This window comes from Rhea pennata, chromosome 3 (genome assembly GCF_028389875.1).
Source record: "Rhea pennata isolate bPtePen1 chromosome 3, bPtePen1.pri, whole genome shotgun sequence".
Taxonomy (NCBI): domain Eukaryota; kingdom Metazoa; phylum Chordata; class Aves; order Rheiformes; family Rheidae; genus Rhea; species Rhea pennata.
In genome coordinates, this window is record NC_084665.1 from 88,192,685 (window position 1) to 88,216,635 (window position 23,951).

Consider the following 23,951-nt stretch of genomic DNA (forward strand, 5'->3'; position numbering starts at 1 on the left):
TTAAACTGTATTAGATTTTTTTTTTTTTTTTTTAGATTTTAAGTACTTTGCATTATTCTTAACAGGGATAATACATCGAGCATACTGAGATACATTATACACGTATCATTTGTTCTTGGGCACCAATATAACATACGTGGGTGTCAACTGCATATCACTGTGGTTTTTAAACAATTTATGGTAGTTTTGTTCTGATGTAAAGCCTAAGTATGCTAGAATCAGGACTGCCACCCACTTTAAATGTTGTTGTTAGCAGATAGCATTTATTTCAGTCACTTTAAAATATTAACATTACACAGTGGCTTTAAAAGGCTTATGACTTTTCAAAGCAACTTTTATATTCCATCTGGATAATCTCTACCAGAGTTGGTACTGGAGACCCTTCTCCCAGAGCATGTAATGCAGGGGCAGCATCCTGCTGTGTTAAAAAGCGAGATAGCTGTTGGACCCTCTAAAAGATTCAGGCCATCCCTGTTAAGCGTTCAAACACAGTACACCCCACTGAACTGCAATGTTGTGTCAAAGCTCCCATTGATCCTTTGGATTAAGTCCAGCGCCCATCGTTTCTAGGAATGCACGTGTTGGTCCATATGAGCTTACGTAATGACCTTACATGTTAAAAGCCCAGAGGGCAAGTAATCCATGAGATGTCCAGTGGTAATGCTGGCAATAAACTGAGAGATCTGGGTGAGTCAGTAAGACTCAGCAGCTGGATCCCTCATGTTTTCTACAGATCACAATTACCAAGGTGGTGTTTTCCTACCTTTTTTTTGTATAGCAATTAAACTAAAAGAATGTGAAGTGTGGCTCATATAGTCCACGTGAATATTTCTAAAGATAACAAGGCTGCATATATTGTTTCTGTTGCCTGCAGTCAATTATTTGACTGAAATTAACTTGAAGATTAGAGAAAAGGATACAACCACAAGCATGCACACAAGCTTGTAGAGCAATGAAAATACCAAGAAAAATTGCCCAGAGTGTGTATTTTCTGTTTTTTCCCCATCACATAGACAAACATATCATAAAAATCTAGTGCCTACATTTTAGATTTAGTTGGTAGGTTACCCTGTAATGCCTAAGAGTTAAAGCAAAATGCCTACTAATGCTGTGGTTGATCTTTTGGGATCTGCTGCAAGAAATGAGAACAGACTGAACTTAGATGAAAGAATGGATAGAAAGGGAGAAAAGTCTGAGCATGATCCCTGCTCCCAGACTGGGATGTGCTCTCCTGGTAGCCTCAAAGTCCTTTAGTCAGCCCTTCCTCCATTCGTGGACATGCAAAGTGGAGGCTGTCTGCCCTCCTGGGGGTTATTCATTACTCCTTATGAGTAACTGCGGAGGTGAGAAGCACTGAACAGGAATGTATGAAGTAGGTCTAATGTGGTCAAGGTATGAAGGGAGGAGGCATGGTAGTACTCCTAACTACTCCTTTCTCTCTGGAAAACCCTCAGGGAAGAGTTAGTGTGGATATATAGACATGGAGAGAAGGCCAGCAGAGGCCACCGAGAAGCAAAACCTGTGCGAAGCTTGGCTCTTTCAAAACGCTTGCTGCTTGCTCTTCCAGGCAACCTGAACGAAGCAGGTGGAGGTAAAATACCCAGAGCATTTCAATAAATACTAGCACAAACCTGTTGGCCGTAATCAGCTTATGAGAAATGAGCCAGATCTGCAATCTGCACATGTCACACTCGCAGGACGAGCTCTGTGTGTGTGCATGTATCTGGGTCCTCCCTGGGTGCACGCACCCTGAGGTAGGTCATGCTGCCTTTGGTCTCTGTTGAACATGGTCTTGTGCCCAAGCACTGTCTGGCCTCCAGTGGCCTTGGCCTTCTCCTACAAGCGTAGCTAAAAGGGATGACCTGGCTATTCAGCACGATTGGCCCAAATTTGGTTAGTGTTGAAAAACTGCATTCAATGGCTGCTTCAAAATGAGTCCAAAACTTCTTCAGAGCAAATTACCATCACTTGGAGAAGAGAATTAGTAGAGGAAATGCTTCTCTGCCTCTTTCCACTTACCTGAGCTTTTTCTTCCCTCATGAGCCTTGCCAGGTTCCCCTTAGTGCAAGTATCCCTGCAGCTGGGGGCCACAGCCTGACCTGGTGGTGGCCGCCTCTTGCCTCCCCAGCCACCACTCGTACCCACTGGTGGCCTCCTCTGCACATCGGGCAGGAGCCGAGCTGGGCAGACGGGCACTTCCCAATTTATAGCTTCACTGTAGTTTCCTGAAGGCTCCTGGCATTGTTTCTGGCAGTAGCTTATCTTCTTCCCTCTTCTCCTTCCTGTTTGCTTCTCTCTGCAGCCTGCTTGATTTAACTCCGTGCCACTAGGCTGGGTAATACCTGTAGGGAAAGCCGAGGCACCAGCCTGCCTTCTGCGGGAGTGTGGACAAGCTCCTAGCTGGTGCAGAGCAAGGGGTGTACCAGAGCAAATCTCTGCCTTCTGGGGGGCTCTGCTGTTGCTGTTGGAAAACAAGCTGATTTGTCACGTTGCTTCAGATTTTTGTTTATCTTTTTTTTTTGTGCTGTTCCTCATCTTTTTAAAGAAGACAAAAAGCTGTGATATTAAAAGATAATTTTATAAGTCCAGGGAGAGCACGCTGTTTCCCCATGCAAATTAAAATAATGTTCTCTAATAGCTACTGTATGGGAATTGGTTTTCTGCAGGTAACAATTTTGTGGGCTAGGTACAATAAAAATAATAGAGCCAAGCATGTTTTGTACAACTTGAGCGGTATTTCAAGCTTGTGATAGAAACAACCTTTATAATGCAAAAATAGCATTCACTTTCCAATGCTTTCACTTTCAAAGTGTGAACTAACATCAAACATAAGAAGAGCAAAAAATCTAAAATTCATCAGCCATTTTCGTCTGAGTTTGCCAGGCCCCGCACTGTAAGTGTTGTAGTACTTCAAAGCCCTTGACAATTCAGTAAAAAAAAAAAATAAATAAATTCATACTCTTGAAATATTAACAGAAAAACAAAGGAGAAGACTCTTTTGGCATCCACATGTCATCTTGATGCTGTACCTAAAATTGAGAGACAGAAAATCATGACATTTTATTATTAGCAGGCTGTTTCATTTGAATGTGGCTGGCAAGCTCCTTACCTTTCCCTTTTTAGCATAAATGAGGAGTTTCCTCTCACTATGAGGACTGGCAGCATTGTAACTTTCTAGTTCAAACTATGGGACAACTCTGCTCAAAATTACATCTGATACCTTGCAGTTAGTTATCCAACTGGGAGTCACCATTAGCATACTGGGTCTTGAATAAGTAACAGCTCTGCGCAAGGATGTCAGCGGGGTCCTTCCTGATGGAGAGCATCCTGTGAAGTGGAAGTGTCTCCCGGGCATGAGTGACAGAAACCAGGCTGGCCGTGGCAGGGAGTAGTGGCATTTCCTTAGAACGGATCGGGGCCGATGCTACGCCTTTTAAAGCTACCAAGTCTGAGAGATTCTGGGACAACTTTTGAGCAATTGAGTAAATCCAAAGAGGATGTAGAGGGTGTATTTCTGTAGTAAACAGGCAGGTTTGAGTCCGAGGGCTTGGTGCAGAGAGGCATGTGGTATGAAGAACGGTCAGTAATCCGTAATGTAGAGGAGGAGCACCTTGGGTCTGGACTGGCAAACGACTTCCAAAAAGTACTTACTTTATCCCCCTTTCCGTCAGCTGAAAGAGAGAGAAGAGTGTGGAGGGCTCTGTTCTTGTGTGTGGCTGTGCACGTACCTGAAGGAGAGTTTGATTTCAAGAGCCCTCACAAATGCTCCCAATGTGTCCAATTTCATGCTGCATGCCCTGGGAGAAATTAGCTTGTAAACCTGGCGTTAGATCCAAATCCTGGCTAAGCACGTGCTTAAGCCTCCTAGTTCTAGTGAGGTCTTTCTGTTGGGGAACGGCCGCAGTTGAGACAAGCCTGTGAGTGTCGCCAAGCCAGCGGACACCGAAGGCTTTGAACAAGCAGAAGCTGTCGCTGTCTGGGCAGCGTTCGTGGGCCGTAGCTGTGACCAGCTCTTCCGGCGGTGCAGGTGATGCACAGGCGCTCGAGCCGTGTTCCCCTTTGCCTACCCAGCCGAAGCTGCTGTTTTGCGAACAGCTCTTCTCAAAATGACGTTACCGATCGCCCTTGTTTTGATGGCGAAGTTTGAAATGTTTTGTTGCTGATTATGCAAAGTATCTGGTTTTCATCACCACATCTTTTTGTGCGACTCCTGTGGAGTCTTCAATATGAATTTAATATTTCTGGAAAATTATATGTTAATTGCTTCCAATTTTCTAGGGCTTCATCTCTTGGCCACTTCAACTTAATTATTGTTATAGCTGCCATTTTCTGAAATGTATCATGCCTGTTCTGATGTTTTTCTCAGTTTCATTTAAGTACTTGGCCGCCTAAGTAAACCTCACTGCCTTACATTTTTGCTTAGAACAACAGATTCCTATTAAATCAAGTACGGGAGTTTAAACTATTTAGTTAATAGGGAGAGTGTCTAGCCCTGCTGTGTGGAAAATGCACTGTGTTGTAGCCTACAGCATTAAATTGAGAGTAGTGTGTTTCTTGAGACTTAAAATTTGTGTTGATTCTTATATTTATCAGGTTTGCCAACTCTTTTTATTACGACTCTTTGTGCAGAATTTAAGCACAGTAGAAGATCCATTCCCTTTGGTCTTGGCATTTGTAAAAAGGGGAAAAAATGTGCAGACATACTGAACGCAAAGCTGCTTCTTCGCAAGGCTGATGAGTAAAACTGGACCTCGCGAGAAACATTAACATCAAGGTAATGGATGGCTGAAACCCTGTGAAGCTGATGCAGACTTTCAGCGGAGCGGGAGACGCTGCTGGAGTCCTTCAAACGCACAGTGCCAAGGGTACTCGTGGTCGAAGGAAAAACTCCTTCCAGAGGATGGAGAGGGAGAGAGGCCCTGGCAAAATTTTGCAGCTGCAAGGTCCTCGGAGATTGGAACGACTGGCACGAGAAAGCTGCGCCGATGGTGGTGCACTTTGTCTAAGGTGCCTTGAAGAACTTGAACTCCCCGGCAGGGTGTGTTGGTGATACAGTGGCAGCCACTGCTGAGCCCAGCTGATGCCTCTTCGCAGTCCCAGACTGCTTTTTTCCTGACTTACTATCTGTGTGAATCCAGGTCCTGTTGTTTACCCTTTGCAGAAAATACTTGGCTGTTACGGGGATGAGCCTATAAAAAGACCTGTGTGAGGAAATTTAAGATATGTCCAAGATAGCGCAGAATTGTTTCTTAATGAGTCTTAGTTACAGTATTTCATAATGGACCTTTAGAAAAGTATGAAAAATATTTGCCTCAGTGTCTTAATAACCTCTTTGGGGGAGGGAGCGGTCGCTTTCCCTTGGGTTTGCACAGTGCCAGTTGTGAGCAGGAGCGTATCTAGCTCTACCACAGAAGTTAACTCCTTTAGCCTTTTAAAGCTACCTTTTACAAACACTGCAGCTGAGGAGTATATGCGTGTGTGTGTGTGTCTATCATCTTGCACGTGATAATCTTGACCTTTGAGATTTTATATTTAATATTAATTTGATCACGTCTTTTGTAAATTAATGTTTTGAAAGGAAATTAACAGGCTTCACTGGCTACCCATGAATTGATCCAGGTGCTCGCTTCTAATGCAGACAATGGCTCATTCATGAGCGTAACCCAAAGAGGATGTAGTCGGTTATATCTTTTTTTAACTGCAAAAGTATTTTTAAGTGATTTTAAAATGGCATTAAGCTTAAAAGCAGGTGTTACGGTAAAATAGTTTTAGGGTATCACTATTCAGCTGGGTTTTTTTTCCCCTCTGTATTCCACACAGAAGCAAATGAATTGAAGACATTGCACAAAAGCCTGGTGGTAATAGACTTTTAAGATACTGATTTATGGCTCAGGTCTGTGCTGCTTTGAGGTGCCTGTAGGTCATGTGTTGACTGCAAAAAAATTTGATTGTGTTAATAATTGCAGAGCACAAAAACCAAAAGCATGCATCTGTGTTGATACCTTGTACTCTAAAAATTAAAAAATTAAATATGCTAAGAATGCTTTCCATTTCTATGTATTCTTTCTTAAAACAAATGTAAATGACATTATAAAAGTAGCCATTTATTTTTAGAAATTTCTAGAAAACTGAAATAGAAGGATGTGAATGTGACCATGCACCAGACCTAAAAGACCACATAGAAGGTCTTATAGAATGAAGAGTCTGGATTTCTTTTGTTTTAGATTAAAGAATACGGTTTTAAAATGAATAATTGCAGCTTCTCGTTTTAAAGGCAGTTAATTTCAGCTAGTAACTTCTAAAAGCAGCCTATTTAGGCTGCATATTCTCTGTATACACAAAGACTTTGAGCGAAAGAGAAATGACGACCCAAACTTCAGGGCATGTGCGCTGTACTACTGTGCCTTACACACACCAGATGGTCCCGCCCTGCAGATCAAGCACTGGTTATTCTCTTCAGTTTCCCAAATCTTACTAATTCTCTCTTCCATAAATCATCAGTTCCATTTCCTAGCAATTAATCATTTTGCTTACTTTTTCTTCTATATTTAATCCTTCCCATTCACCAACTCGTTCGCATATTAATCTTCCAATAATAGAAAAGTTGTGTTTCTTGCTTTGCCAGTCCAGATCCCTGTTCATACACCCCAGTTTCCAGTCTTTTAATTTGGTGATGAGCTGCAGATGCTGCAGAGGAAAGAGCAATACTCCTGCCCCACCTTGAACAGCAAATATAACATCCTGACAGCCTACGATGTCTTGGCTTTATCCTGTAATTGTTGGGTCAAGACTGAAGTGTGAGATGCTTATGTTCCTCTCCAAAATTTTGTTGAGATGTGAAACTCTTTTCCAGTGCCTTTCCAATTTCAACTGAACTCTTGGCCTCCATGATATAAAGTGGAATGGGTTGCTATCAGATAACTGCATGTTGTGTAGAAAGTATTTTATTTTGTGTGTGTTGAGTTTTTATTTGGTTCAATTTTATCTTTCTCTCATGTTGCTGGACAGAGAAACAGAATCTCCAGTGTTTCTCCTGTCTTACCTTCTATCAGTTTATATTTACTAAAACATGTCTTTTAAGCAGGCCAAACGGCGCTTTCGGTATTTCCGAAGCACGCACAGGCGCTATCCAAACGCGGAGCGCGCGCGTCTCAGGCGCAGCAAGGCTAGCGCGGAGCTTTGCTCTCTGCCCCTCGGTTTTGCCCCACGGAGCTGGGGGGCTGGCAGCGGTGGGGGCGATCAGGCGCTGGCCTGGTGTTAACCTGCCGCCACATGAGGGCAACCAAAGCCACCCTGAGCGATGGTGCCGGTTGTCCTTTAAATTGGAGAGACTTGTGTCAAACGACGTAAATGTCGGCACTGCGCCTGCGCATTTCCCTTTTTTTTTTTTTTTTTTTTTTTTGACAAAACACTAAGAAATGGCTATTGCAAGACAAGCAACCTGATCAAATGATTGCTCTTTTCTTCCAAGATACACGTACAATGCATGCATATAACCGGTTCTGCTTTGTTGTACTTTTTTATACAGATTTTATGGAAAACTTTATAAAAGCCACATCAACTTTCTTAAAATGATATTTCAAATCAATTCCTAATTTATAAATGCTTGGTGGGAAGGATGAGGATATTGTGTGTTGCTAATAACTGCAGTAGCAGGTGAAGATATAAAACCCAGAGTCCAATGGTACCGCTACCACTTGCTGACGGACAAACGTTGGCTCACGGGGGCCAGAAAAAGGTGCACTGAGGGGGTTTATGGCTCAGTGTTTGAATACATGTATTAAATGCCATATCTTTGACAACATTTGTTGCATGCATCTCTTATCATTCCAGGACTTATTCAGACATCTGAATAACTTCCCACCTCTTCATTGCACGTCCATAATGGTGCCCTTTGTAGGCTTGTGTTGGTAAATTTTCTGTAGGACACAATGTTGTTCCACATTTAACACATACACATTACTACCCAGATAAAATAGATTTATTGTACCTTGCTGCAGCTGTCAGTGAAAGGAAATTGTGCATTTTTCCCTTGAGTGTTGGGATACTTTTTTCCAGTCCGTCTGTCTTTGAAAGCTCTAGTAGCAGGCTACTTTTTAGCTTGCTCTTTCTTTGCAGAAGAAAGATCACTTTCTGCTTTTCTTGTATTCAAAGTTATGTAAAACAGTTGCAGAACGTAAACAGGCAACAATAAATGCCGCAGAGGTGTATTCTAAAATGACTGCACTGTTACCCACACCAAAGCAAACAAAAATACAAGGTTTTCCAAATCAATATAATATACAGGAAGTGACATTTAAATACTTACTCTTTTAAAATTAAGATGTCTTACCATTTTTGTTTTTTAAAGTGTTGAAGATGTTTCCATTAGTTTAAGGGTTGTCTTGGAACTCCTTTAATAGTAGATTTTTCCGTTTTTAAGAGACTTAAGGTTTTTTGGATTTGTTTTTTTTTTTTTCAAAATAATGGTATACATTTCAGTATAAAAGCTTAATGAGCACTGCAGACCTTTAATTGGCTATTTGAGAACCTGTGTTAGAGAACTGACCTCAGAAATATTAGGAAATGGTAGTCCCACTGCTTATCTTTGCACTTCATAAAAACCATTGTTTAATTCTTGGAAGAAGAGGGTGTTTCAGTCTCACTCAGTTTTTTTTCTTCGTTCTGGTTTGCTTTGCTTCTGTTGGTGTTTTTCCTGGTCCCCTTCAGTGCAGGAACACAGCATAGAAACAAATGTGAGGTTTACGGCTTTTACTCTCAGGTCTGTCATTTTTTACCTGGCGGGGAAACCACATGTTGTGCCGCCCGTGAACAGATTTTCTTGAACGCAAGTGGGAGGTGAGGGCTGCGCCCGGGAAGCAGTTCTGGCTGCAAAACCAGCGTCGGAGGCGCTTCGTTCAGCCCCTGCGCCGGCACGATGACCCGGCGGCGGTCGCGCTAGCGGCGATTTTCCCCACTGGCCCAGCTGAGTCTCCCGACGCTTAATGAACTTCAGGACTATGGTGGAGGGCGAGCAGAGCTGTCGGTCCACTGTACTACATATTTTTTTAAAAACTAGCTCTTTTTTCTTCCATCTTTTCAGGAGTGTGCTGGAGTAAGCATCTGCCCCTTCTTTTCGCTGGGATTGTTGATCTTTTGCATGTTGGGTATCATGATGAATTGAATAAAACGTGTTAGTGCTCTTTGGAAGCATGAAAGGACAATACATTTGTCTTGTTTCTCAAGCGCCTGCCAGGAATACCTTGATATCGTTGAAGTGTCAAGACGTTATCTCAGTCGCTTACATTCTGCACTTTTACGTTTTTTCCATTGCTGGAGTTAAAAAGAAAAATCAAAGAAACTTGAAGCATGAAGTGTTTTCCAAATGAAATATAAAATGTAATGTATTTTTAGCTAGTAAAATTATCAGAGCTGTTAATTGGTATAATTTTTTTCATTACTGTTGAATATCCTTTATCCGAACATGTTTTTTGTTCCTTTTATCTGAAACTTCTCCACAGCATAGTGAAAAAATAAGTCTTTATCTCCTCCTCATCTCCTGTATATTATTCTTTCAGCCAGAAGTGTCTCTTTGGTATTCTGGAAATATTGGAAGATTTTAAAGTACAGTCTATTAAGGAAAAATGTTTTAAAAGATTAAAAAAAAAAATCCTGTTAAATAATTAAGATGCTTTGGGCTTTATCAGGATTGACTGTGTTCTTGCCATAATATACATATGCAAAAACTGTAAGAAGTTTAATATTTTATAGCAAGGATAACTCCAAAACCTAAATCTACTGGCTTGTTTCTATGGTAACAAATATTGAAATATGTCTAGCCAACACTGAGTTCCCCCACCCCATTTAATTTCTGTCTTTGGGTTCTAGGAATTCATTAAAACTGTAGAATCCTTTTAAAATTGGTATGTTCTGTTGTAAAATTCCTTAGGATTAATGTTGAACATAACTTTAAATTTTAACATAAATATTTCTTTGAGAGAGATTTCTTAGCAAGTGAAGGATTAGAGATATCACTTTTTTAAGACTATATGCTCATTGATCTGGTATTTTTGTTCTTCATTGGCAAGTCTTTTTTCTCTCTTTTGCCTGACTATACATAGAAAATAGAGTTTCAGCCTATGGATTGTGCTGAAACTGTATTTTTAAAGGTATCTTAACCAGAATGGTCTTTCCAGCAGATAACAATGGCGTGAAGTCAGTGCCTGCAAGATTAAAGTTAGTGGTCAGGACCTGCGCTTTACTCCCCTGTCCTCATTCAGAACTACCTCTTAAGGATCCAGTCCTAGTTCTAAGACTGAAGTATTGACTTATGAGGACTTTGGTGCTTGATTTCATGTAATTGCACGTATTTTTTTGCTTAGTCCATAGTATTTTCTAAGTGTGCAATTTAAGCCATTTTACATCTGTCATCTTTGGGTTGTTTTTCTTTTGAGGGCAGCCCAGCAGTGTTGGGAAGAAATCTGAAGTATTGGCTGTGAGTTTCCATTTCCCCAGTGGTAACTCAAACCACAGGCACCTAGTCCTAGAAGTAAGAGAAAATTTTTGTGACTTTGAAGTGAAACATCAGATTGATGCAACATTTTGCACCATCCGGTTGACTAGCTAGTATTAGATACAGCTGGAAGCATAAAGACTTCCTCTCTCTGCCTGTGGGGACCCTGGTTTCTCCTGGAACATAATAAAGATAATGAGGCAACAAAAAGAAAATCTGAAAAACTGAGACTTGTGTCTAACAGCTGCATTACAGGAGTCCATATTTGTGGACTAAATGCATGTTTTCTCAGATCCTCCAGGCAAAACAAGGAAGAAAGTGGGATGTTTAGTGAGCAGGGAGTTATCTCCATGGTCCTGTACAGGAATGACTGATTTTAGTGTTGACCCAGAGGCCAGTGGAGGCAGCGCTTTGCTTGAAAGGATCATGGGCAAAATATCAAGTAAACTTTCAGGCACTAACTGCATCTCCAAAATGTCTTTTTACAATCGCAAACTTTATACAGAAAAAGAATTGAGAGAAAAGTTCAGTGAAGAAGTTGCTTCAGGTTAGATGTGTGAGACTTGGAAAGCTCAAATCGCATTTTCTTGCCTCACCTGAGTATGTATCTACTTGTCCTGCGCCTGGGACTTTTTCTCTTTTCTTTCATATACATCCTATGATGTTCTTTGAACCACACAGGTTATGGAAAAGAGGATCTATGGAGTTTGTTTATGGCAGAAGAAACAATCTTCAGAATTGTAGCTAAAAATGAAACTTGGCCTTTTAGGACACAGAAGTTGAACTCTTAATGCATTTGTAGAGTGTCTGGTATAGGGAGGGAGGTGATTCTGACTGAGGCCTCTGGGAGCTGAGGTGAAAGCTTCCTCCCTCCCTTTTTAATCTTTTTTTTTTTTTTTTTTCGATCCAAACACATTAAAAAGTTAAATCCTGAAAATGAAACTGACTCAAGACTTGCTGCAAACAAGTGAAAATATTTTACTCTTTCATTTCTTAGGTTTAGTGTGAAACTTGGTGAACTGCAGGTGTGCTCCAGACCAAACTGTTTTCTTTAAAACAACCTGTTTTTCTTAAATAGATACAAAAATATTTTTAATTAACTATTTTTTTTTTGGGGGGGGGGGTGTTTCCAGCTTCATAATGATTGACCTGTCAAATTTATTTTCCCCGAAAGCTGAGTAGGATTGAGAGCAGGATTATATGTATGAGTAAAAGCTGTGAATATTCCCATTCCATTAGGCTTTTATTCTTTTGTAGGCAAAGCAAGCACACACACTAAAGCACATCCAGTTGGTAGCTGTCGGGAAGCTTTCACAGAGGACAAATGTGTCCACACCAGTTTTTCTACCTTACTTTAAAACATCTGGTATATATCAGGGTCCTACACACCCTTTTTGACTCTTGGAGCTGTAAAATGAAAAGCAACTTGTATTCTTGTATGATCAGTTCTCACGTTCTCATATGATATGTGTATAATCAGGCACATCAAATTATACTTTGATTTACTCCTACATTTTGAAGAATACTTGCAGTTGGTTTTACATGAATTGCATAGTAAAATCTTGCAGGGAATGACAATGTGTTTTGGGGATACGTGAGCGAGAGTTAAAAATGTCAGGGGTTATTTTGTTTCATCAATGCAAGACAAAAAACAGACTTAGAGCCACAATTGCTAGCGTTAGCCCTAGTTGTATTTTTGCAGAATAGGGGTCAGTATTTTCTGCAGAACGAGCATCAGTATTTTTCCTTAGCATAAGCAATCCTGTATAAAGATGCATACCAGATGATTAAAACCAATGAGCAGTGTGAGTGCATGGATAGAAAATCTGCTTTGATACGGGAGGGTTTCTTTCCTGCAGGACTTACATAGGCCCTTTTGAGAGGAGAAACAAGGATTAGTTTTAAGTCTTTTTGATTGCTTAGTGCTGTCTTCGATAACAGAGGGAATTTTTTCCCTCACAGCTTTTTTGAAGACTTACAGTTTGAAATATATGGTGGATGCTGTGATTCCGTAATAACTTTTATGTGATATTCCCAACCATAACATTATCAAAGCCGCTCTCCTTGCCCCATCTCCCTCCTGATTAAATATTCAGTTTCTTGCACTTCAATTCTCTAGAGACAAAATTTAGAGAAGGTAGGTAGGGCACTGTGGCAATTTCTTGTCTGTCCTCAATTCCCTAACCTTATGGCAGAGTGTTCCTTTGAACCCACTGTAGGTTCTTCTGCCACGCTGTTTCAAAGCAGAAGACGTATCGTTGTCTAGCATAGCCCTGAGGCAGCTCAAAACTTGTGCTAGGTTAATTAAAAAATAGTGTAATGCCCTCCACAGCAGCAGAGTCTTGTTTGGGATGGGAGTGGAGGGAGGAGTACTTTATACTTGGGGCAGGCAGACTCATCCAATTCCTGCTTGTAAAGAGAGCTGAAAATCATTGACGTCAGTGGGAGATCCATGCATGTAAGGAGAGCGGGATATCAGCTTTGAGATCTGCTGCACAGCTCTGAGAGCTGAATTTTGCCTGAAGCCTTCTATTTATGAGGGAACCATTCCATCTCTGGGGTGTTTTGTTTTCTAGAGTTGTGTCAACCCCCTTTTCCATCCTGAACATTTAGCAAAAACTAAATAAATACATAAAGCCTTTTGGAAGAATGGATAGGTAACAAAGCCATTAATTTCTCCTTCATGTTATGTACTTTATACAATTTAAAAGACTCATTTTGCCTTTCATCTTGTGAACTGTTTTCTGCAGATATTTCCGAAGGTTTCCCATGACGTTTTAGCCTGTTTCTTCAGAAGATTGTATGGGCTGAAAGAGACTATTGTTTCTGCAAGAGTGCAGGCATGTGCACATTTGCTAATCTGGTTGGTACAGGATTTCAAGAGTGGGTGTTTGACGGAGGAACAGGATTTGGATGTGTGTGTATACGAATTCTTGCTAATAGCATGCTCTCTTATTTCATAAATAATATCACATTTCACTTTCTAGGTTCTTCATGCATGTTTCTCCAAAAGTTGAACTCCAGTATCATGAGACATAAACAAGGAAATGACATGGAGTAGAATTACAAAAACTTCAGTTAGCAGAGGTTTGAAGGCTGTTTCATTTTTCAGTCCTGTCCTTAGATAGGAATCAGCTACTTAATTACATAAGGAGAGACCCAGCGCAATCATTTTTCATGAATAATCAAGGGTTTAAATTGATACTTCCTTGTTTTGCATGCATGCTTCCACTCTGCCTGGGTTTTCGTTTTTGAAGTACAGGGTGGGCAAACAAGTCCTTTTTAGCCTGGCATAGTGGAGGAAGGTTTTGGCAATCTAGATGTGCTTGCCAGCTCTTGAGAAACTGGAAACTGAACTTTCTACAAGTTTTAGAAAGTTTTTTTTTTTTTTTTCTGGAAAGTGGTCTTTGCAAAACATACATTTTTCAGTCGGATGGTATTACCTGGAAGCAGAGAGAGCACCAATGGTTATTTTTGTGTTATGTCCAGGACCCTGGGAGATGTAACCTTACCCGCAGATTTGTTCCCCCTTTTGGGAACGTTACCTAGAAGATCTCTGCCGGTGATGAGATCTCATCTCCTCCGCGTATGGAGTGAGAACGGCAGTCGCGTTCCTGATTGCTGATCCACGGGCATGTGCCCATACGGTGTTTCCAGGCTCGTCAGCAGCCTTTCAGTGAGTTGGCTATTGCTGCCCTAACTGTGTCTAGCAGCAAAAGGCGGGGTTTTGTTCCACGTTTTAGTTTCACGTAGGTCTCGTAAGATGGTGTTAGGCAACCTAGGGATATTTTTACGCACTACTTCATGTATGTGTGAGGCAGCATAAAACTCCCCAGAGTGTTTCAGCAGCAGCAGCATTGTATAGCTGGTGACTGTCCACTGTATCCCCATTTTAGTAATTTCCTTGCCTAGTCAGGGATAGATGCTGTCTGTGTATGGCTCCTTGTAGCAGAGCATGCGGGCAAGGAAGACTGAGACTTGGAGGTAATTTAAGCATTGATGAGGATTGATCCTGTGGTTTGTTGATGGATTTTGTCTGGCTGAAACACTTTTTGATGGATGCACGGGAATTCTCAGGTGGTGATAAAAGCATTTGATAAAAGCTGATTTTGTAAGAGGGCGGGGAAAAGATTGCGGAGTGGGGGGGGGGTCAGGGGTTGTATGCTCTCTTTAATCTTTTGGCTGTCTTATTTAGCAAAGAGCTTATAGCTTTACCCACAGTCACTTGTGTTTTTAGAGCCTCTGGACCAAACTGCTATGCTGACTACACCTGAGGAGCTTTTTGATGCTTCAGTGGGACACAAAATGGGTCACAAACTAACTTACTGCTTGCCCAAATCACGTTTCTTAAATTGCACCACCTTTTCAGAGGCTTCTGGGTACAGTAGAGAGCACTGTAGCCAAGCTGAGAAGCTGCTTTTTACTCTCCAGGACTCCTTTTATTTTGCACAAGAGAGATTGTGAGAGGCCTGGTTCCTGTAGCCGGGAATATTTGAGGCATGTTTTTGCTGCCAGTTTTCTGTTCTGCACTCCTGAGGTTTGCATGTAGGGCAGTTTGGAGGGCTCGTAGCAGTGGAACTCCCTATTTACAGTCAGCGAGTTCATTAGAGCCCTAAATTATTTACCTTAAAGAATTCAAGCCCTGAATTATTTACCTTTAAGATCTGTCTTCTGCTTCGTGCCTTTGGTTGACTGTAGACTTGTGCTTTATCACAGGCTGTGAACGTCTAGAGCAGCGTAATATCTAGGGCCATTTCACCTATTTGCTATTACTTTTTTTCATGCACAAAGACATTAAAATATTGTAACTAAGGGCACAGTGTGAATCACTGATGTATAAAGCTGATTTGTACAATCCTAATTTAAGTCTTGTGAATGCACGGACAGTTTTTGATTATGTGATCACTCCCTGCTCCTTCAGCAAGATCCTGCCTCTAACACAAAGCATATAGCTAGCTGCAAGCACTCGGTGAATGAGCTATTCAGCATCTTGGGTTTTTTCCTGCTGTTCCGTGTTTGGCCCCAGGCTTTATTTATTGCACACTGTTCACATCTTACTGAAGAAGTTTGCAATTTCCTCCTGAACTTTTCTCTTTATCACTGTCACACCTGAGGGTTTGACAAATGATTTGGGAAGCATAGCCACTCTTCTACAGGAAGAGAGTTAAAACAGAGGACAAAGGATCTTGAGGATCTTACAGCCTTGCAATTTAGATGTCTCAGTATCACACACTATTTCATATACTGGAAACAGAGTTCCCTTTTGCTGCGAGTGTTCATTAGTTGTGCTTGAGAGAAGCCAGGGTTTCAGGCTGGTTAGGAACGCACCGTAAATGGCCACTTGGGAAACGCTTGGTTTAAATGACTTGAGTGCCACTGCACAGCAGCTCCGTGGCAGTCCTCCAAGGCCGCGAGAGGAGCGTCGGGGGAGACGGGGTGGCTGCCTTGTTCGCTATCAACAAATGTCAGAGTTGCCCCGTGCTCTCCTGATGGCTCTCCTGCCATCACCCTGATGCGTGGCCTGAGCAGGACCTGCCCCAGCAGCGGAGGAGCGCAGGGAGCCGCTGTGGGCCGCGTTCGCCCGTAACATCTCCTGGCTTTTTCAGCGCTTGATTCATCAACGTTCTTCTTTATAACATGCCTTCGATGCACAAAAGGATCAAGATGGGAAGCGAACTGAAAAAAAGGCAAGTGGCATCAGCTGGCATCGCATGGACGCGAGCGTGATTCGTTGGCAGCGTCGTAGCTGCCCGGCCGCGGCGCAGCCCCGCTGCATCTCCCTGCCTCGGCCCTCCTTGCCTCGCCTCACCGGGCGCTGGCTCTCTCCCCGGCCTCCCTCCACCTGCCCGCCCCAGTGAGGTCGTGCTCCGGTCCTAGTGTGCTTTTCCCCTCGCTGGGCCGGTTCCCGGCTTGGCCGAATCCGAGTAGATTTGTGGTGCGGACGGCAAAGTTCACCCTCCACTGGAAAGACCAGCCCAGGTCGGCGCTAGTCTCACATCTGCAATCATTACGCCAAAGGTCGCCAGGTTCGTTGAGCTTTTCCAGCCACGTTTTCAGCCACGTTTCAGACGTCCGCCCTGACGAGGGGCCGAGCATGGCCAGGCGCCGAGCATCGCAGCCCCATCCTCCTGAGCGCCCCGTTGCTGCCTGTATGCCATACCCTTGCGGGAGCAGGGAGCAGGAACGGACGGCTGAGCCGCGTCTCCTTCAGTAAAAGTTTTTATTTTGTTTTGTTTGCAGAGATAGCGATGAAATATTGACGTTAATGGCATTTCCAGTACTGAAAATCCAGTTGTGTTTTTTTTTTCTTCCTTTATGATGTGTCTTCAGGCGCTTCTGAGTGACTTTTTTTTCTTTTTGAAGTTGTATCTTCAGGCGGGTTCTACCATATGGGGTTCTTCCTTGATTAAGTATGGAAACTTCTTTATATAAAAGTGACGGTTATGGTTCATCTGGGTGTACTGGTGGAAGAGATTGACACTGAAACAACAAGCTAGTAATCTGTGAAGTAGGGAGTGAGCACAGGCACTAGAATTTTAATTCTGGAATTAAATTAGTCTAGAATTTTAAGCAGAATTGCTACTTAAACAATTATGTTGCGGGTGCGAAGGCCAGGGAAACTGTACAGTTAAGTAATTTACTGTCGATGTAATTTTGTAAGTATTATTTTTACAACACTGCTGTACTTACCAGTGACATGTATTTGCTAGTGAAACTGAAAGAAATTAAGACAAAAAAAACCCTCTGTTTTTCTCCGTATTTCTGTTTTTGGTGGCATTGAGTTTCTGCTTGGCTTTGTTCCCAGCACTGCCAGGAAGCGTACCCCGGAGGGGAGCGCACGAGGTGTGGATTCGGGAGACCTGCGTTCCCTTGCGCAGCTCTGCAAGTGATGGGCTGGGTCATTTTGGCCTCCCCTCCAAACTGTTCTTTGTCTCCTCTCTTTGGTCAATAGGCAGTTTCGGGAAAATGACTTTCTTCTTGTTTAATATTTTTTCTGGCACGTAGCAGAAAAAAGACCTAAATATCTGCTGGAAAAGCCCGCTACTACTCTAACACAAATAGCAGGTAATCTGGTGCCCTTAACAATTTTCTCTTTTGTGTTGGTTTTCACACAGAGCCATATGAGGCAAGAGAGAAGTTTTTAAAAACACAAAAATGTGATTGCAAAAACACCATTGTTGGCAGGAGGACTCGGTGGATTCAGGTAATAATGTGACACTGCTTTTTATTATGTTTTAAAAACTGGCTAGGTTTCAAGTTGACAGTGGCCCTTTGTCAGGGACGGAGCAATAGAGGAAGGTGACAAGGTATAACAAGACCCAGTGGCTGGCTGGCTGTTAAATTAATTCAAAGCAGGCACTGAGGGTGTAAGCGTTCTCGCGGCAAGGGTAATTACTGAATAGGACAATGTTGTTAGGGCTGTGGTGGCTTCCTTCATCATTTCAGACTGTTGAAACTAAAATTTTTGTTTTGTTTTGTTTTCTCACTGAGGAAGATCTCTAATGGAGCCTCTCACTACTGTGCTGAAGTAGAAACTCCAGGCCTGTTTAATGGAGGAAGGTCCAATGAGATCATTAGCCAACCCTTAGGCTGTAAACCTCTCTGAATCGATGAATATTTCCCTTGAATTACCTATTTTAAAAAATTATTGTGGATGAGAGCGGGTTATAATCTACTAAAAGGCTTGGACCTGGATCTTCGCTGTTGTAGAGTACTACCACTGGCTGGTGCCTGTGGTTGTGAACGAAGACAATGTCTTGTTGGATGACTGGAGGAAACCTAACGTGTGATGTTTAAATACGCTGTTAGTATATTGCAACAACCTTATCTTAAAATAATGTTCTTTAACACATTTAGATCCTCCTTCTGAATAAATGCAAGTTGGGAGCTAAAGTACATCTCTCATGTTTTTAATAATTTTAAATCTCATAGAACAATATTGTTTCCCTAGCTGAGGGAGAGTGGAAGGTGGAGGGAGGGTATATAGCATTAATCACAGTGGACTGTGATTAACATTAAGGCGCAAAACATTAAGGCCAGGTTCAACCCTCAAACTTTAGGCAATCCCAGTGAAGACATCAGGCTTTTCACAAGCATAAGGGTTTTCCCCCCGTGTATTTGATTCCAGCATAAGGGCCCACAGTGCCTTTTTCATGCTCTGGTTTCTCACACATATGAGGAGATTTGAAAAACATGCATGTTTCCAATGCAAGCTTTTGGTTTTTGGTGGAAACTGGGGAAGTTTTTTACTATTTACCGAGAAGCAGATTTGCAGAGCAAGTCAGCTTAGATGGAGCTGTTTATAACTGATGATTCCTATGCATTTCCTTTGTTAGATGTATTGGGGAAAAATGCTACTGTGGCTTTGCATTTCTATATTCATGATAAAGAGGGATTTCAAATAGTATGTGAATGGGTGTGGATTTGAGATTTCCTAGAACTAGTTTCTTTTTAATATCAAACTGCATACTCCAAGAAGATAGTTGCTGTATCAACATTAGTATAATAACAGATTATTAAAAAATCAATATCTAGTCATAGAAATGAGTCCTAGTGTAAGCAGTTGTGCTTACAGCTGTAATGTGTATATATTTGCAAATGTAAAGGATTTTTTTTCTTGTAGCACTGGTAACTTGGATAAACACTGTGTGTGTGACTCATTGCAGAATATAAACTTATTTTAAAGGAGCAAGTGTGAGATTTGCTGAATATCCTATTGCTTGCATCCCTGAGTATTTGCATTAGGTCATGATTAGTCTTAAATTGGCCAACCAAAGAGGAAAATTACTGCTGATCTCCCATAGGTGACTTCAAAAATAAAGAGCAGCATGAAAGTGCTTTAAAAATATAAATAGTAGTTTGAATTCATAAAATCATAAAGCAAACATATGGCACAAGGTCTTCTTAAACATAACACTTAAAAGCTTTTTTACAATTTCAGAAAAAGCTTGTTTAGTCATCACAAGAAAAGTAAATATTTTCATCCCTTTTTCTTCAGCCCTTTCTCATTCCGTTCCTTCTTTTCTCTTTTTTTTTTCCACCCCAAAATTGTCTTGATTTGGGGAGAGATGGGGGACCAAAACCAGATGTTCCTAGAGAGCCGTGCGAGGGGGCAGCAGGCACGTCGCCGATCGCGCTCCTGTTGTTCGGTTCGCGATGGAGGTCCTTCCGCAGTGGCGGGATGGCGTTGACGCAACCCAGGCTGAAGGCTCTGCGCGTGCCTGTGCCTGCGCCCGGGAGCCCCTTTCCGCGCGGGCCACCCGACTCCCGCGCCTCCCGAGAAAGCATCTCCCAGTTTTTGATGCCACCTACCCCGGGCCGGCACGGGCAGCTCCCGTGCCCACGCGCCAGCGAGCTCCGCGGCCGGGAAAGGGGGTGAATGGGAAAGAAGGGAGCCGGCGGAGCGGGGGCGGGCCGGCAGGGAGAGGGGGAGACGGAGAGAAACACGCGGCTCCGGAGGGAAATACGCTGCGCTTTACAGTTGCTTGTGTGGATAGAAACCAGATGGTGAGCTGGAACACCCGCTCGGAGAGCCGAGGAGCCAAACATATGGTTAATGGTTGGGAGAAATAGCTTTCGGAGCCAGGGCTTTGCTGACTGCTTCACATTACAGATTGTTACAGTGTGTCATTACATTGCCAAACTAAGTGCTTAATACCCACCGCGGGTGCTGGGCACGCACTGACACAGGCGAGGCCGCGCGCGGCGCTGGCACGGCCGCCCGGCCCCACGTCGCGCGGGGCCGGGCAGCGCGGCCGCCCCCCGCGCGCGCTGGCAAGCCGAAAACCTACAGCAGGCAGCTTTCCTGCTCGGCCCGTGTGTGTCTGTGCCTTTAATCCATGTATTTCCAACGGTGTGTGTGTGTGCGCGCGCGCGCGGGTGTGTGTGTATATATATATACACACACACATATATATATATATATATATATATGTTTTTTTTTTTCTTTTTCCTTAGCAGCCAATTCACCTCCACGGCAGCGTTGCACTTACATGCCCAGCATTTGAAGTTCCTGCTTTGGGAGCTTTGGGCAACACCGGGCCCATGTTATCTAAGGAACTGCTGAGCTCATTCATCTCCTTTTCACGGCCCGCTTCCTTTTATTTTTAGCCAAATCCGTCAGGCCTGACAGGCGGGTAATTTGAGCCAGAGAAAGGGCAAAGCTCCAGGTCCTTTCCACAAAGCAATTCTTCTCCTCCCTCCTGGGAAGGCTCCAAACTTGGCCTGCTCCAGGCAGATGGATTTGTTGAGTCATGTGAGATCATTTACACAAAAACACAGTGAGGCAGTGAAAAAAAAAAAAAAGAGGAAAAAAAAAAAGAGCGAGAGAAAGAAAAAGCGAGCGGGAGGGGGAAGGGGAGGAGGGAGAGGGTGGGAGAGTGCGCGCCGCTGTTGATTCTGCTGCGAGTGTCGGAAATCTGCTGCGAGGCAGCTAGACAGAGGAATGCAGCAGATTCATTCTTGTATAAGGTAATGTCTAGTTTACAGTACAGGGTGGAGCCAGCGTGGAGAAATCACTTGAAAACAGATTACTCATTGAAAAACCCAAATTTCTCTTGAAAATAAAAAGAAAAAGGAAAGGAAAGGAAAAGGAAAAAAAATAAAGAAAAGGAAAAAAAACCATGCACACCCGCACGCAGCGGCATGCAGGCAACAAAGGACACGTTGTTGACAGCCCGCGATTACGGTAGCGGTAAACTGCTAACCGGGAGGTTTCTAGCAAATTTGAGTTTGCCGTGCGCTGCAGGAGGGAGTTTGCTCCGCGGCGACGCCAGGGCGCCCCGGGGTGCCGGGGAGCTCCGGGTTCGGCCCCGGCGGAGGGTCGGGTCGTGGCGCGGCGAGGGCGGGCGAGACGGGGGGCTCGGCGCCGGCAGCCCGTGGTGGAGCTCCGCTCGGGGCGACGGCACGGGGCGGCTCTCGTTGGGGTTTCTAGCTGGTTACGGCACGGTCTTCGGCACATCAGAAAGTAGACTGCGTTTGTGCGGTTGGACTGGGTGCTGGTTTTGTTACCATTTGCAACCTAAACTCACCCCAGCACGTGTGTTTTCTTTTTTTATTTATTTAAAGTGGGTGGCAAGAGGGAACATCACACGTAAGGTTTTTTAGATCTTGATGCATGCTGGAGAATTATTTTGGGTTAATTTATGCTGTTTTCTAGTGATACGCATTTGAAGCTTTAAATAGGCATGGGCTATATTTATATATTTTTAATATAACTTCCTGCTACTCTAGATTTCTTTAACAATGCATTATGTAAATATTAGTGTTTCGTCCTGACGATGACTGGAATTGGAGTGGGAGCAGCAACTGGAATGGGAAGTTGTTGGAACACAAGCACTAAAACAAGTTTCATGCAAAACATTTTCTTAAATCCTTAGCTGCAGTTATGAAAGGCGTGGGAGTGCGTATGTGCGGATTTGTGTTTTATCTTGACCTTTTCTCCCGCAGAACGGCGTCTTCTGCGGACCACACAGCAGTATCTGTTAAGGCGCTTTTGGGAGGGCAGCGTTTGCCTGGAGCCCTGGATGGGTCAGTCTGGTTGACCATGTTCACCCCGTTTCTCCCCCTGCCTGCTTCTTTTTTTTATGCTTTTGTCTACAAGGCATCTGGATTTCATGGCCCACTTTTTAGGGGTGTGCTGCCCTCATGAGAACGTTTGGCATGGTGAATGCCTTCTCAGCCGAGTTCGGTTTTTGCTGCTTGTACTTAAGAGTTTTTCTCGCTTGGTGGAAGCCTTTTGTCTTCCGTGTCTCTCTGTCGGTCTCCCTCATTAATTATATTGAAGTAGCACTTGACAGCATCCTAGGTGCTGGCTGGGGTCCCGCAGGAGCCACTGCACAACCGCGTGACGGGGTCGTTGCCCCTTGGAGTTTACAGCTGATGTCTGGGATGAGGCGCAGCAGGGGACAGGCGCATAAGGAAGAGAAGTGCAGTCAGATCTGAGACTTAGGCTCTGCGATAAGCCCTGGCTGTAGCATGGTAGCTTTTAATGAGGAGTGCCTGTGGGTTGTCCTGAGATCCTCTGGAAGGCCCCAGAGAAGGACAGCACTGTTATTTATTATATTTGCATGATTGCTGTAACTTTCATTTCCTCTTCCCCAAAATACCTAGTTATCCTACACTTTCTACATCTGTGAACAACATTTCCCATGGTTACCTAGAGCTGCAGTTCCAGTGAAATTCTCACTTTATAAAGCTAATCTATCAGCGGCTATGGGTTTTCTAAAAGAACTGAGATTGTGAGGAACAAAAGTTTTCTTCCTAAGATTTTTGCTTGTGTGGCCAAGCTGTGCATAATTCCTGCATTAACTATTTAAAATCATTATTAATCGAAAGATTAATAACTGTGTCTCTATTTATTACACTTAGAAGACTTGAATTTCTTTTAATCGCCCTGCAGAGTCACTGTTGTTCCCGCCTCCTCCCTGCAATGTGCCACGATGCCACATGCATCATCGTGTGCCTCTTCACATTGGATGTCCAGCCAGACTAGGTGTGTTTCGAGAACCATTCGTGACCTGGCTATCAGGAAAATCAGCCTTACTCTTCCTTCCTTCTCTTTTGCTGCAGCTCAACTTCCTCTCCTTCTTCTAAAATTGTGTTGTCTGTAAGATGCTATCAGCCCTTAATTCTTTTATCTAGCGTCTCATATTGCTTCCATTCTTTTGGTCATACTACCTTTTCCTCTATTTCATGATTAGACCAGAAATTTCTCTGTTATTGGCATCTTCCTGGGTTGTACGTACTGTGGCGCTGCCTTCTTTGGGATCTGAGGAAGGATTAGTTTTGAGTGCTTGCATGTTATATCATGTCTCGCACTTGGCTTCAGTTTTCACAGCGTACACAAAGTAGAGGACATCTTCTCAAGTAATTTTTCTTTCATTGCTGCCTCAAGCAAGTAGCTCTTTTCTCAGTTTTGAACTGATAGCACAGGCCCCTGAAAAGGTAAATTCCTTGACAGGTATATATATATTGCGCCTTAAAGAACTGCATGTGTTGCAGGCTCTCCGCACGTAGCTTTCTAACAGCACAGGTAGCACCGTTTGCTTTCTGCCTGCAGTATCCAGGTAACAGCCAAGCGCATTAGAGCATCTCTTCTGTTTCTCATGTTACTTCCAGACTGGGAATCGATGTTATTTTCCTTCTTGCTGTCTTTCCCAAGAACAGTTGAATGTAAAAAAAGCCTGCAGAGTTGAGAGCTGGAAGAGGCACACATTCCCCAGCTTAAATGCAACAACATGTCCTAGTTGGAATGAGCAGTGGCCACCATCCTGTTCATCTAGGTCAGATGAGCAAGAGATCCTCAGCGTGTTGCTAACCAGATCAGCAGAATTGTGGATTCTGCTCTGGGGTTTAACCTAGTTGCTCTTCGTGGAGTGGGGTAACTCATAGCTGGTTCCTGGAATTCATGCTGCCAAGGTGCACCAAAGCTCTTGCTCTTACTTCATAAGAGAAGCGC

The 23,951-nt window shown here is 43.2% G+C and overlaps 1 protein-coding gene across 2 annotated transcripts in view; it reads left to right on the forward strand.

Annotated features, from left to right (window-relative positions):
- The window catches only part of BACH2 (BTB domain and CNC homolog 2), a 196,826-nt gene that overhangs the window by 24,004 nt on the left and 148,871 nt on the right, over nt 1–23,951 (forward strand). Inside the window, exon 1 of one of the 2 annotated variants that reach the window (XM_062572746.1) lies at nt 17,625–17,696. The exons of the other annotated variant lie outside the window; for it this stretch is intronic. The gene's annotated coding sequence lies outside the window, so the exon portion shown is untranslated. Of the gene's footprint in view, nt 1–17,624; nt 17,697–23,951 lie in introns of those variants that run through there. 2 annotated transcript variants of the gene reach the window in all.